The following is a 14,740-nucleotide window of genomic DNA, read 5'->3' on the forward strand; positions in this document are numbered from 1 at the left end:
CTTCAAGCCACCTCACATTTTCCTGCTTCTTCACAGATCTAGTCATTTGCGATTATATTATCTCAACAGTTGTTGAGCAACTGTGCATGCTGCTGTTCAAAGACTGGATTTTGTTGTCTTCCCTGAAAGAGTGTTGAGTTCTGCTATGGTAGGCAGGTTACTTGCAGGTCAGCTTGACTGGTCAAGGCTTGGGTTTTTAGGCTTTGTTACAATGGGTCTAGGGTAGTGCTGTTCCTGTGGCTGGCTTTTCTGGGTTCTCAACTGGATGCCAGAAGTTCTCAACACGAGGATAGCACCTCGTGTTTTTCTACTCTGCTTAGCTAGAACTCTAACATCTCCCATTACTGGTGATCTCTGGGATATCCACTCAGCTCACAGCCCCTCCAAGTTCTTATTTTCTGCCAGGCCTCATAGAGTCTTGCCCTACTGATGCCTGGCTTAGTATTTGGCCAAATCATCTAGATCTATACATTTCTGACACTCTTTCCTTGTGTAGCTCATTCTTTTGCAGTTCCATGCCCTGAAAATTTGAGCCACCCCAGCAGTCCTGAATTACAACTTGTTTCCTCTATCCAATAAATGAGTCTGCTACTCTTTGTTTGGGCTCCACTGCCCTGTGCTGCAATTTAGAAAGTGCCTCTAGGCAAAAAGCCAGGGTTGATGTAAAACTCACTTTTATGCTTCCCTTGTCTCCAGGATCACATTCTTGTGATATGTATTGTCCAATGCCTAAAAACAGCCACTTTGTATGTTTTGGCCAATGTTAGAGTTGTCTATGACAGGAAGGTAAGTCTAACTACCCTTTACTCTATAATAGCCGCAACACCAAGTTATATATTCCCTCAAAAAGATTGTTTCTTCAATTAGACTGGACTTTTTCATTCTAGATATAATAGAACTTTCAGCTCTATCTTTAAAAGTCTGAGCTATTTCAAGGTCTAATTCCCAAAAGAAGTCCTAGAGAAAGAATGTGTGAAATGAAGACACATACAAGGGTTTTTAATTATCCTGGAGTTTCCTTTGCCAGTCATATGTTCCTTTCTCTAACAAGGAAGGTGAAGTATTCCCTGAAGTAGAGCCATTGTTGAACATCTTTATACAGAAGGATAAATACATGCAGTAAGTTAGTGCCACCTAGCTTTCTTCAGATAATGGCGCACACATAAAATAGTAGTTATTTTTATGACATACTGCTGGAGGCCAAAGGTTGTTGAAGGCCATCAGCCCAGAGGGGTGATTCCGGCCAGCTAAGGCCCTTCCCATCCACCCTGGAGAGCTGAAGAAATCACTACCCTACCCTCACAGCACATAGGTGAGGAAATGCTACAGAAGTAACCTTTGAGTTCAGATGTCATTAAGAAATGAGGGGAAAAAACAAAAACAAAAACAAAAAAACCTTAAACCAAATCTCAGTCCCTAGTAAGAGAACAGGACTTCCACAGGTGTTCAGTGTCACGAAGGCAGGAATCAGGAAGGCCCATGGGGATTTTCATAGAAGACAACCAAGGGCAGAAGCCCTAAAGGCCTCTGTGTGCTCAGCCTGTTTTCCTCTTAGAAAAAGATGTTTCTAGGGCTAGGCGCAGTGGCTCACGTCTGTAATCTAAGCACTTTGAGAGGCCAAGGTGGGCGGATCACAAGGTCAGGAGTTCATGACCAGCCTGACCAACATGGTGAATCCCCGTCTCTACCAAAAATACAAAAATTAGCCGGGCGTGGTGGCACACACGTGTAATCCCAGCTACTCAGAAGGCTGAGGTAGGAGAATCGCTTGAACCCAGGAGGTGGAGGTTGCAGTGAGCCGAGATTGTGCCACTGTACTCCAGCCTGGGTGACAGACTGCGAGACTCTGTCTCAAAAAAAAAAAAAAAAAAAAAAAAAAGTTTCTATCCGGAGCCTCTTCAGAGAACAGCACCCAACAGATGCTGCCGTGCTGGCCCAACTCCAGGGTGACCATTCATATTTGGTACTTCCTAGAGTTGTGGAACATGGCTATATAGTTTGTATACAAAAAATATACCAGAATTATTTATTGATTTCATAATTTCCTTTGCAACATATGCAATCTAAAGTCTTCTAAAAAATGTTTATGCTTTAGCCTTTTTTCTAATTGTGGAATGAAAGAATTTCTACTCCCATAAGTCCACTTCAAGGGTCAGTAATTGGCTGGGTGCAGTGGTTCACGCCTGTAATCCCAGCACTTTGGGAGGCTGAGGTGAGCGGATCACTTGAGTCTAGGAGTTTGAGACCAACCTGGACAACATGGCAAAACCCCATCTCTACAAAAAATTAGCCAGATGTGGTGGTATGCCTGCAGTCCCACCTACTTGGGAAGCTGAGGTAGGAGGATCACCTGAGCCCAGAAGGTCAAGGCTGCAGTGAGCTGCGATCACACCACCACACTCCAGCCTGGGTGACAAGAGTGAGACCCTGTCTTAAAAAACGAACAACAACAAAAAAAAATCGGGCAGGAGCGGTGACTCACGCCTGTAATCCCAGCACTTTGGGAGGCCGAGGAGGGCAGATCACCTGAGGTCAGGAGTTTGAGACCAGCCTGGCCAACATGGCAAAACCCCATCCCTACTAAAAATACAAAAATTATCTGGATGTGGTAGTGGGCACCTGTAATCCCAGCTACTCGGGAGGCCGAGGCAGGAGAATTGCTTGAACCCAGGAGGCGGAGGTTGCAGTAAGCCAAGATCGTGCCACTGCACTCCAGCCTGGGCAACAGAGCCAGACTCTGTCTCAAAACAAAACAAAACGAAACAAAACAAAAACCAAAAAACAGTAATCATGTGAAAAGGAGATCCTTATATAGACAGGACCTTCCCAATGTCCTCGTAAGATGGCTTTAAGTATTCCAAGAGACGTTAACTATATATAAGGGCATGTGAACAAGTCATACACAAAATCCAAATTATTAAGCTAGCACTTTTACATTTTTTTCCTGTCCATTTAAATATAATCAAGTATGCGGTTGGGTGCAGTGGCTCACACCTGAAATCCCAACACTTTGGGAGGCCAAGGTGGGCAGATCACTTGAGCTCAGGAGTTTGAGACTAGCCTGGCCAACATAAACCCCAGCTCCACTAAAAATACAAAAATTAGCCGGGTGTGGTGGCGCATGCCTATAATCCCAGCTATTTGAAAAGCTGAGGCACGAGAATCACTTGAACCCAGGAGGCAGAAGTTGCAGTGAGCCGAGATGGTGCCACTGTACTCCAGCCTGGGCGACAGAGTGAGACTTTGTCTCAAAAAAAAAAAATAAATACAATTAAAAAAATATAAATAGATATAATCAAGAATGTAAACTTATATAACAACATTTTCACAGAAACTTCTCATTTTGTGGGAAAGTTGCTAGGGACCTTGCTAGGTCATTTACATTGAGATGACCGCTTAATCGGAAATCTTAAAAGCTGTTTCTAATGGCACCTTCAGCTCATCCATAGCACATTGCTGAATATATAGTCTACTCCTCCAGGATGAGCATCCCATAGCTGAGTTTTTACCTTCATTTATGGTTTAGAGAACTGCATTGACTCTGCATCCAAATACATGCTTTTCTTCCATTAAAAGGATGGTAGATATGAGAGAAAATCATTTTGCTTCACAGGTAGACAGTGGCATTCATAAAGCATTTTTTATTATTATGTTTTAAGAGATTTTCTTAGCTCCTGCACCAATTCTAAGAGATACAAAGAAAGCTTTAAAAAAGGAGAAGGTGGTATTCTTCATTCCACAGATAAGGACTGGGAAGGAACAGGAGGTGAAGGGCATAGACATGATCATTTTGAAGGTCAAGAACATTGAAGCCAGCTGCAGCGACTATTAGTAAATTCCTATCTTCCACTTCCATTCTTCACCAGATAAATCCATACTTCTTTTAAGAAATTCTTCTACTAGGAAAACATATTTCTTAGCCTGAAAACTTGTCTGGTGGCTTTTAATCTATACTTAGCTGATTTAGCTTCTAGGCCTGTGCAGCGAGTAAAAAATACAATTCCAAAGTCAAATCCAGGCCCTCGGGCTGCTCAGCCGAGTCCAGAACAGACCACTGGAGTATGGCTCTGTCTGTCTGCCACCACAGGGGAGAAAGGGCACGGGGCAAGGAAAGGCTCCAATGTGAAAGATCCATGTATTACAAGAGGTATTCCCAGGAAGACTCAGAATGAAACCAAGGTCCTTCAAATCCACGCAATTACGTAGCAGGCAATTACTTACTGAACACTGGGGCTTAGATGGCCTTGTAGGAAAAATAGACTAGCCAATAACATTCTCTCAAGAGTGTCTTTGCAGAGCAAAAGTTTTTAATTTTGCTGAAGTTCAATTTGGCAAGTTTTTTCTTTTATGGATTGTGTTTTTGGTATCATGTCTAACAACTCTTTTCTCCAGTGTTTCATACATAACTTTTGATGTTTTATGTTTTACATGTAGATCTATGGTCCATTTTGAGTTAAATTTGTATAATAGGTTCAGGTTGTTTTTTTTTTTTTTTTCTGCCTATGGGTGTCCAATTGTGCCAATACCATTTCTTTTCTTTTCTTTTTTTTTTTTTTGAGACGGAATCTTGCTCTGTTGCCCAGGCTGGAGTGCAGTGGCGCGATCTTGGCTCACTGCAAGCTCCGCCTTCTGGGTTCACGCCATTCTCCTGCCTCAGCCTTCCTAGTAGCTGGGACTACAGGTGCCCGCCACCACACCTGGCTAATTTTTTTTTTTTTTTTTTTGTATTTTTAGTAGAGACGGGGTTTCACCATGTTAGCCAGGATGGTCTCGATCTCCTGACCTCGTGATCCGCCCGTCTTGGCTTCCCAAAGTGCTGGGATTACAGGCGTGAGCCACCATGCCCGGTCACCAACACCATTTCTTGAAAAGATTATCCTCTCTTAAACTGTCTTTGTATCTTTGTTGAAAATTAATCGGCTGGATTTTTTTATGAGTCTATTTCCAGATATTCTATTTCAAGGGCCAGCAAACTACAGCCCATGGGCCAAGTCTAGCCTGCCACCTATTTCTCTGTGGTCCACAAACTAAGAATAGTTTTTACATTTTTGAATGGTTTTTAAAAATCAAAAGAAGAAGAATATTTCAAGAAATGTGAAAATTATATGACATTCAAATCTAAGTATCCATAAATAAAGTTTCATTGGAACTCTGCTACACCCATTCATTTACCTCTATGGCTGCTTTTGCTCTAAAATGGCAGAGTTGAGTAATTGTGACACAGACTGCATGACCCACAAAGCCTGAAATATTTACTCCCTGGCCCTTTGCAGAAGTTTGCCAAACCCTGTTCTAGGATATGAGGATCCTTATACGCATCCATGCAGAACCTCAGGGACTCTCTCAATGCCACTATAAAAAAAATACTGTAAAGACAGAAGCTTTAAATAAAAACACTGAAAGCCCTGAGGAAGGCAGAAAAAGAATGCATTTAATAGTTGGCTACCATTTCCAGCTAGAAATAAAATATAAAAACCTTAATCAAAACTATTTTTAAAAGGACACATTTTACTGCACTACACAGTTAACTATAAAATGAGGAAATTTTAAGCCTAAAAGGCATTTATTTTAATGACTTTTTTTCTTAAAGATCTCCATGAGTCATAAACTAAGAAAAAATATTTGTAATATGAAGATGACAGGTTAATGTCATGAATATAAGGTATTTTTATAAAAATCAATTGGAAATGATGCATAAAATGTTCAAGCTCGGTAATCATTTTTTAAAATGCAGAATTAGCAGAGCCCAAATCACATTAGCAGAGATTAAAAAGAATGATAATATCCAGGGATGACAAGAATAGGGAAATATATTTGCATGCACTCCTGTGAGGAGACTAAATTGGCACAATCTTTCAGGATGTATCCTCAATATGCCCTCAAAATGCATCAATACAGTATTACACTGAGCAATTTATCATCAGGAAATAGTAACTGCTAACACTTATGTAGCAGCTATTAGGACCCAGCCTTTCTAAATGCTTTACCTACTTCATCTCATTTAATCTTCACAACACCAGGATGTAGGTACTATTATTACTCTCATTTCACAGATGTGAAAACTGATGCACACAGAGATGAGTAACCTGCCAAGGTATCACAGCTAGAAGGAAGTGGCAGAAATGCACACAAAGACTGTTGAACAGGGTGACGACTATGTGCAACATGGTCTAACACAAAGAAAAACTGGAAACAAGCTAAGCATAAAAGAGGATTGTCGAGGGCCAGGCCGAGTGGCTCACGCCTGTAATCCCAGCACTTTGGGAGGCCAAGGCAGGCGGATCACTTGAGGTCAGGAGTTCAAGACCAGCCTGGCCAACATGGCGAAACCCCATCTCTACTAAAAATACAAAAATTAGCTGGGTGTGGTGGCACAGGCCTGTAGTCCCAGCTCATCAGTAGGCTGAGGCACGAGAATCGCTTGAACCCAGGAGGCAGAGGTGGCAGTGAGCCGAGATCATGCCACTGCACTCAAGCCTGGGCAAAAGAGTGACACTCTGACTCAAAAAAAAAAAAAAAAAAAAAAAAGAGGATTTTGGTACTCTCTCCATACATTAGGATTCAGGATGCTAAGGAATCATTTACCCATGCTGCCAAGGATAATCATGATGTATTTTGGACAAAGAGGGTTATTATAAAATAGTGTATATAATATGATCCTATTTTTATTTTAAACTGTAATTATGTGCACATATGGAAAAAGTCTGAAAGAATAATTGCGAAAATATTAAGAGGTATGTGAAGGTGGTAAGGTCACTGGTAATTTTGATTTTTCTTTGTATTTATTTGTCTGTTTTTCTCATTTTTTTTCCAAGAGTAAGTGTTATTTATACAATTTTAAAGTATGACTTAAAAGTGTATCCCCGCCAGGCGTGGTGGCTTATGCCTGTAATCCCAGCACTTTGGGAGGCCCAGGTGGGCGGATCACCCGAGGTCAGGAGTTCAAGACCAGCCTGGACAACATGGTGAAACCCCGTCTCTACAAAAATACAAAAATTAGCCAGGCATGATGGCAGTTGCCTGTAATCCCAGCTACTCGGAGGCTGAGGCGGGAGAATCACTTGAACCCGGCAGGCGGAGGTTGCAGTGAGCCAAGATCACGCCATTGCACTCCAGCCTGGGTGACAGAGCGAGACTCCATCTCAAAAAACAAACAAACAAAAAAGTGTATCCCATGCCACTTTCATCTCAGAAACCGTGTAATTTAATAAAATGCAAATATGAATGCAAAGCACTCTGAGATACTGAACAAGACAGGTTACACAACTGTAATACATTACTTTCATCCTAAGAAAAGCTAAAATAAATAATGAAAAGGAACTTCAGGGGAAGTACTGACCTTAATTTCAGGACAGTTCAATATACCAGGAAAGAACATTCAGTTACCAGGCATTTGTCTTTTCATCTTCTTCTAATAACTTATCATAGCAATAACTATGATTTAACCTTTAAAGAAAATATTGTGTGTGTAAAGACAGAGTCTCTCGCTGTGTTGCCCAAGCTGGTCTCAAACTCCTTGGCTCAAGCAATCCTTCTACCTCAGCCTCCCCAAAGTGTTGGGATTACAGGTGTGAGCCACTACACCCAGCCCTGTGATTTAACCTTTATGTTTCCCAAGCACTTTTGAATACAACATGTCATTTAAGCCTCAGAACACCCCTAACAGAGTAATACAAATAGAAAGGGTGGAGATAGAAACAGAAAAAAAAGGGGAGTTTCTCTAATTCCTTAAGATACCTACAGATTTTTTTTTCTGTGTGTTGCAGAGGGGGAAAAAAAGTATTCCAAGATGGGGGATTACTGATGTCCTGCCACTTTAGCACAACATTCTGCAGAGATATGACAATTAGGTTGAACAAACACAGGATCTCTTTAGACAGTTTTATATAATTTGTGTAGGCATATGCACCTGGGAATTTACATCAGCTGCAAGCTCATCTGTCCATGATACAAAGGAAAAATCTATAATAATGACCATCAAAATGTTGGGGTGGCCTTTCAACAACTGTCTACTGGTAAACTAAAACGATATTTTCTCCCACCCCAAGCCCTATGTTTACCATCCTCATGTAATTTAAAACTATGTCTGTGTGATGGTAATGATTCTTCTCACTGGTCCCAGTGTCCTGGCTACTTATAAAAGGAAGACAAAACAGCAACAAATTATACTCCTTTGGGTTTTAAATGCTCTGAGGAGGAGATATATTGTGACTTTTGTCTAGAATAAGGACATAAGCAGCCTAACAAGATAGGCCATGCTGCAAGAAATACATTCTATGACATAAATGACTCATTTGCTCAACACTGACATTTTCCAAATGTCTGTAAACCCAGATGATCCCAGACCTATGCTTAACTTCTTCATTCACTCATAAAACATGTCTGTCTAATGGGTCTGTCAGCATGTCATCATCGTCAGGGTGACACCTGCTAATTTACTCCTCACCCTTGGAACCACATTTAATCCTACCATTTGAGCTCTGCTAAAAGCTTCAGCAGTTCAGAGAGAAAGGGTCAGGGCCAGCAATCGATTTAGCTGATCGGCTTTCTTCCTACCAAGCTAAGGATCTTGCTTGAGATTCCTAAGGCTGCTTCTCTTTGTGAAGGCAACCTTATTTTCCTGTGGGGTGGGAAGCAAGGAAGTCTGAAAACATTTTTCTCATGAATACATGTTTTAGTTCATTAATGAATTAATGGGAGGGAGGCAGGAAGGGGAAATAAACATTAGAACAAAAAAAATAACAGAGTTGATCACAGAATGTCTTAGAAGGACCTCAGGACTCCTGCCTGCATTTTTTTTTTTTTCCCCCGACAGCGAGTGGAAAGCTAAGTGGCAACCAGGCTAGGAAGAAAAGAAGAAGGCAAAATACTCTGGGCATGGGAAGAAACTGGAAGAAAGCAGTTGGGGAGGCGGGCCTCAGGCACAAAAAGAACCAATGTCAACCCTGAGCTGAACTCATCATTCCCTCTGCATGGACCATCATTTCACTCTTTTAGAGGTGGCAGTGGACTCCTACAGTCATGGATGATCCAGAAACCACCACAGTGATGTCCTGACCCTAACAGATCGGAAACATAGATTTCAAAACGCGAGCATCATCAACAAAGGATGGGGTGATGGCATGGTAATACTGTTTTTCTGCTAAGTAACAATGATAATGTCATTACCTTACAAAGGAAACTCCACAGACACTTGCCCTGGATATCCAGTAACAATGAGGACTCTCAATGAGTAGACAAGAGTCACCTCTGGAAGTGACTCAGCCCCACAGGAAACACGAACTCCACCCGCAGTTACCACCTTGCCCAGCCCCCAAGTTCCAAGAGCACTTGGCCCAGGGTCAGCAGACGCCTCTGACCTGGCTCTGCCACTGACTTGCTGGGAGTCCCTCGGGAAAGCTGCTTCAGCACTCTGGGCCTCTGCTCCTCCTTTGTAATCTGCAGAGAACACGCATGGTCCCACCTAATTCCCGGGGTTGCTGTGAAGATGAGGGGAAATGCTGAGCTCCGGGGAGACTCCTGAGGAAAGGGGAATGGTGATGATGGTCCCGGGCTCTTGCTGCCCGTGGTTCAGAATCCTGTGCTGGGAAGCTGTGGTCCTGGAGAAAGATCTAGCTATCATTAAGTTAATTAAATGTTCAACTGTTGTCTGGGACAGGAGGGAGGAAAACATATTGAGGTAGAGATGAAAAGGAGCGGTTCTAACTGTGCCCTCACAGCATGTCTAGCTCCAAATACTTGGGGTCCCTACAAAGAAGCAAAATTCCTGGTTTGAATTTTTGGCTTACCATTGTATTCCAGCATTTTGCACAGCTCCTGGCACACCATAAATATTCTTCGATGTATGAATGAATGAATGAATGAATGAATGAGTGAACGAACATTGTGAGGGGAAGAGGACAGGGCGCAAATTAAAATTGTTGTCAATAATCTTCAGTGGATAATCCTCATGGTCCAAGGAAAGATGACTGTACTACTGTGTTGGGGATGCCACTAACTGTCTTTAGCTAATATTCTGGGTCCCCTCTTTTTTGTGGTTTGGGGGACAGGGTCTCACTCTGTCCCCTAGGCCTGAGTGCAGTGGCACAATTATGGCTCACTGCAGCCTCAACCTCCTGGGCTCAGGCAACCCTCCCGCCTCAGCCTCCCAAGTAGCTGGAACTATAGGAACACAACACCACACCTGGCTAATTTTTGTATTTTTTGGTGAAGATGGGGTTTCACCATGTTGTTCAGGCTGGTCTCAAACTCCCAGGCTCAAGTGATCCTCCCGTCTCAGCCACTCAGACTGCTAGGATTAGAGACGGGAGCCACTGAGCCCGGCCTGGGTCCCCTCTTTCTCTAGGGTGTGTCTATCAGTTTCCTTCCATGAACATTAATGCTAGCTAATATTGCCTCCGTTCCCTTCCCTCCATCTCTACGACTCCACGATTTTGACCAATAACGTTAGCTTTCTAAGCGTTCATCTTGATGTCATCAAATAGGCTTAAAACAATGAAGACAGGGAGGTTGGGTATGCTTAAGGGTCAAAGACACAACTACCCAAGGAAGCCTGTTTGATAAGAAACACCTAAAGGTCCTTGTTTACAATAGGGTCACAGAGGAAGCCTTTCCTCCTAGGTTAGTGGGAGCTGTGAGGAATGGCTGTTGCTCTGAGGCCAGGAGGCTGTTGGCCAAGAGTGGGAACATGGCCACTCTCCACAGCTGGGCTCATTCTGCCCCAAGCGGCAGCGGCCACAGCGTGGGACACCTTCCAATGGCCATCTCACCCTTGCAGCTGAGCCCTGGCATAGCTCCTGCCAAGCTGCCCTCAGCCCTTCTCCAGGAAGCTTCTCCAGTTGGGATGAGACCCAGAAGCTTCGGAACCTTTTCAAACACACTCTGAGCACAAATCAGGAAGGCAGGGATGGGGGTGGCAGGAACACAGACGCGGGAGTTATTTTTGAGTGACTGGAAATAAAAGCTAAACACAGGTGTGTTCTGCACGAGTGGAAATGTTCCTAAATTCACAAGAATTCTTTATAAATAAACTAGAAAACAAACCATTCAGGTTGCCACATTTCCTCCTGGCTTCCAGGGACATACAGAAATAGTTTGGGTCTTTGCACATTATTTCAGGAACTGCAGAGGGCTTATACACACCCACTAAAGGTGTCTGACTCATTTTCTAGAAAGCCACATGAACTGACAATCTGGGGCTAAAAATGAGGGCAAAGCCTGCTCTGTGACTCCTGCTACAGCACAGAAAAGCAGGGCAAAGGGAAACCACCTTCACTGATACCAAAGTAAATGTCAGAGGAATTCGGGGTCTATCAGGAACCTCTACGGCGAACACAGAATTTAGAGAACAGCAGTTCAGGTCTTTCACCTCAACTCCTACATCCAATAAATATGCGTATCAGAATGCATATTAAACAGATCATGGTGAAACCATTCATTTTATAATAGCAATAGTATACAATCATCTCAATGAACTTCTGGGCGATTCCTAACTTAGAGGAAGAGTAACAATCTTCTATAATGTCAGCAGGGTTTTACAGGCTCCGACTCCATTCTTCCCACTTTCAGCAAGCAAAATATTTATGGCATGTTTTCTTTCCAAATTCTTGCTAAAATCTCCTCCACTGTGAACACTTAACTATTTTAGGTGGATTTTTCACCATTTTAACCTACTTAACGTCATGGCATTCCAGCCTCAGCAGCAAACTGGGCTCAGACACAACAGCCCTTCCATTCCCACTTCCAGGGCCCAAGAAAGAGCAGCCAGGGTTGGGTGACAATTCCTAGAATTATGGGTGCCACTGACAGACTCCTCCCTGCCAGAGTAAATCCTCGCAGCAGCCCTGTGAGGTCAGCTTTATGGCCCTTGCTTTATGGCTGAGGAAACTCAGACTCAGAGGGGGTAAGCAACATGCCCGAAAAGACACAGCCAGGAACAGTGGAGCTGGGATTCAAACCCTGGTTCCGGGAGCTGGTAGCCTACATGGCACTTGTCATCTGAACACACCGCTTCCAGCAAACTGGAATGCTAGGTTAAGGCTGGCAGGCATTTTATGGAAATAAAAGTAAAAATCTGCACAAGCACAGGATAGCAAGAGATTTGATTTCCCAGCAGGTTGTATAAAAAAAAAAATAAAAGCAAAATGATAGAGCACAAAGGATTTTCTTAAGCAGCAAGCTCTAAAATGGGCCCAAGCAGCATGAGTTAAGACTGGCTGTGTGATTAGCTATCCAAAAAAACCCAGCAAACTGGAAGCCGGGTGCAGTGGCTAGGCCGGCTGCAGTGGCTCACGCCTGTAATCACAGCACTTTGGGAGGCTGAGGCAGGTGGATCACTTGAGGTCAGGAGTTCGAGACCAGCCTGAGCAACATGGTAAAACCCCGTCTCTACTAGAAATACAAAAATTAGCCAGGCATGATTTACTGTACAGGCACACACCTGTAATCCCAGCTACTCAGGAGGCTGAGGTGGGAGAATCGCACGAACCTGGGAGGTGGAAGTTGCAGTGAGCCGAGATCACACGATTGCACTCCAGCCTGGGCGACAGAGTGAGACCCTGTCTCAAAAACAAAATAAAACAAAACAAACAAAAAATAGCAATGTGGGTAGGCAGAGGGCATCTCGGGCATCAGGAACACGGTCTGAGTCAAGTTAGTGAGGACACATAAGCAGGAGGGGGATATACGGGGGGTACCTGCAGAACAGCCACATGGACCAAGGCCACCAAGACAGACTGAGGTCAGGACGGGTGAAGGAGTGCTAGGATCATCTATGTGGATTTTACAATAAAGAAAAAGAAAGTTACTAAAGATTTTGATTGGCGCAGAAGGGTAAGTGAGCACAGCAGTGTTAGAGAATGACAAAAAGAAGGGGCTGAGGTGCTAGGGATGAACTGGGTAGGGGACACTGGAGTTGGGGGAAACATCCCTCCATCCTTCACCACCCCAGGGCTCTCCTCCAGACCGGGTGCTATGGTGGGTGATAGAGAAAGAAGGATGGAGGAAGCCTGGTCCTTGCTCACCTGGCCTGGACAGATACAGAACAACTCAAGCCTGTGCTTAGCTCTGCAGGGCAGGAAGTGGCAGGGATAGAGAAAGGCTTGTGGGTGGGAGCAGGGTGGGACTAGGAGGACCAAGTGTCAAAATGGTGATATGAGAACTCTAGGCCTGAGGAGTTGGATCAATGTGAAAGTCAGGTCAACAGACCAAGTGTACAGCAGAGATGACAACGTCATGTTTTGCAAATATAATATTAATAGCAGTGCGCTGCTTCAGTTTCTAAATTGCTTTCAAAGACGTTAATCTATGAAACCAGAGAAATGGGATGTAACCTTCACGACACTCTTGAAAGCAGCCTGCCACATCTACCTGTTCATTTATCTGTACCATGTGGATGGGACCGATAGATACTCCCTTTCTGACTAAGGTCATTAGAAAAATCACATTAATTTTTATCAGACTGGATCTCAGGCTGGGAGGTTAGAAACAAAATCATCAAGATGAATGTGTTCTCATTATGATATGTATTCAAATGGAAGGACTGGAGTATAATATGTCAAAATAAAAACAGATGGGTGTCTTTTCTCAGACCTCATTAAATATTATTGACATACCAGGTTTTCAACTAAAAAGAGGCTCCCTCTCTTCCAAAGACAAAACAAAAACAGGCTAGTGAGTCCCCCCCTCCCTCCCACTGCAAAGAATAGCAGTTATTTAATTCTCTGGTTGCTTTATTATCAAGGGGGAAAAAAGCACTCTAGCCCTTTCCCAGTATTTCTAAAACCAAATTATCTGTGCTAATTATTACAGCATTCGTATTGTGCTTCACACCCATTTAACAACTTTCTTATTCCGCTTGTTTGGTTACAGGTCTGATTAAAAATAGGAAATGCACTGTGTGTCAGAAAGCAATCTGAAAGAGACAGAAAAGAATCACTTCTGCCTCATTTGCAGAAAACAACAAGGGAAGCATTCTTCCCCTCATTTCCTCCTGCCACATTCAACACCTACAGAGACATACTGAAATAACTTCAGGGGAGAATACTTTACAGGTAAAAAGATGGACGAGTTCTTGGGTGATCTGCAAAACAGGGAATGATTTGCTGTTCCAGAAAGCATTATATACTCCATACCACTGTTATATGGAGTCCATGAGAGGACCAGCTTTCTCCCTAAAACTCCTGACCTGTGGCAAGCTAGTTAACTTCTTGGGTCATTAGTTCCCTGGCATCTTTGGATTTGGCTCATAAAACACACAATCTCTAAAGCCATGTCTTAGAGGTAACCTCTTGATAACAAAGGTAAATCTTACTGATCACCTTATGGACAAGCCCTGGGGGAGGGGGAGGGCCAGGTGACACCACAGTCTCCACCCTCTCAGTAATGGCCACAGTCGGCGGGACCCTGGGCCTACTCCCACTCTATGCACCTGCAATCTCTTCCCCTTCCCTGCATCCTCCACCCTGCCAAGGCTTCCCAGCCCTGCGAGACCGAGCGCAGGCAGCCACGATGATCTCCCAAGTCACACTTGTGCTAAGGGAACTGTGCTAAGTTCCCTGTCACTCCCCTGAATACAAGAATAAAACCACCATACACATCTTCAAGACCATTCAGCTTCTTACCATATTTGACCATCACAAAAATGCTGTTCTTCAGAGAAAAAGTCATATATTCTGGGTATTGCTTAAATAATATATCTTTCAACCACCTACTTGGTGAGTATCATTGTGTGAAAGCACAC

General features: G+C 43.4%; 1 protein-coding gene across 21 annotated transcripts in view; it reads right to left on the bottom strand.

Moving 5' to 3' along the window:
- Window positions 1–14,740, bottom strand: part of SH3KBP1 (SH3 domain containing kinase binding protein 1) — a 356,082-nt gene that overhangs the window by 85,645 nt on the left and 255,697 nt on the right. The window lies entirely within an intron of this gene.

The sequence above is a fragment of the Pan troglodytes genome, chromosome X (assembly GCF_028858775.2).
Source record: "Pan troglodytes isolate AG18354 chromosome X, NHGRI_mPanTro3-v2.0_pri, whole genome shotgun sequence".
NCBI classification, from domain to species: Eukaryota; Metazoa; Chordata; class Mammalia; order Primates; family Hominidae; genus Pan; species Pan troglodytes.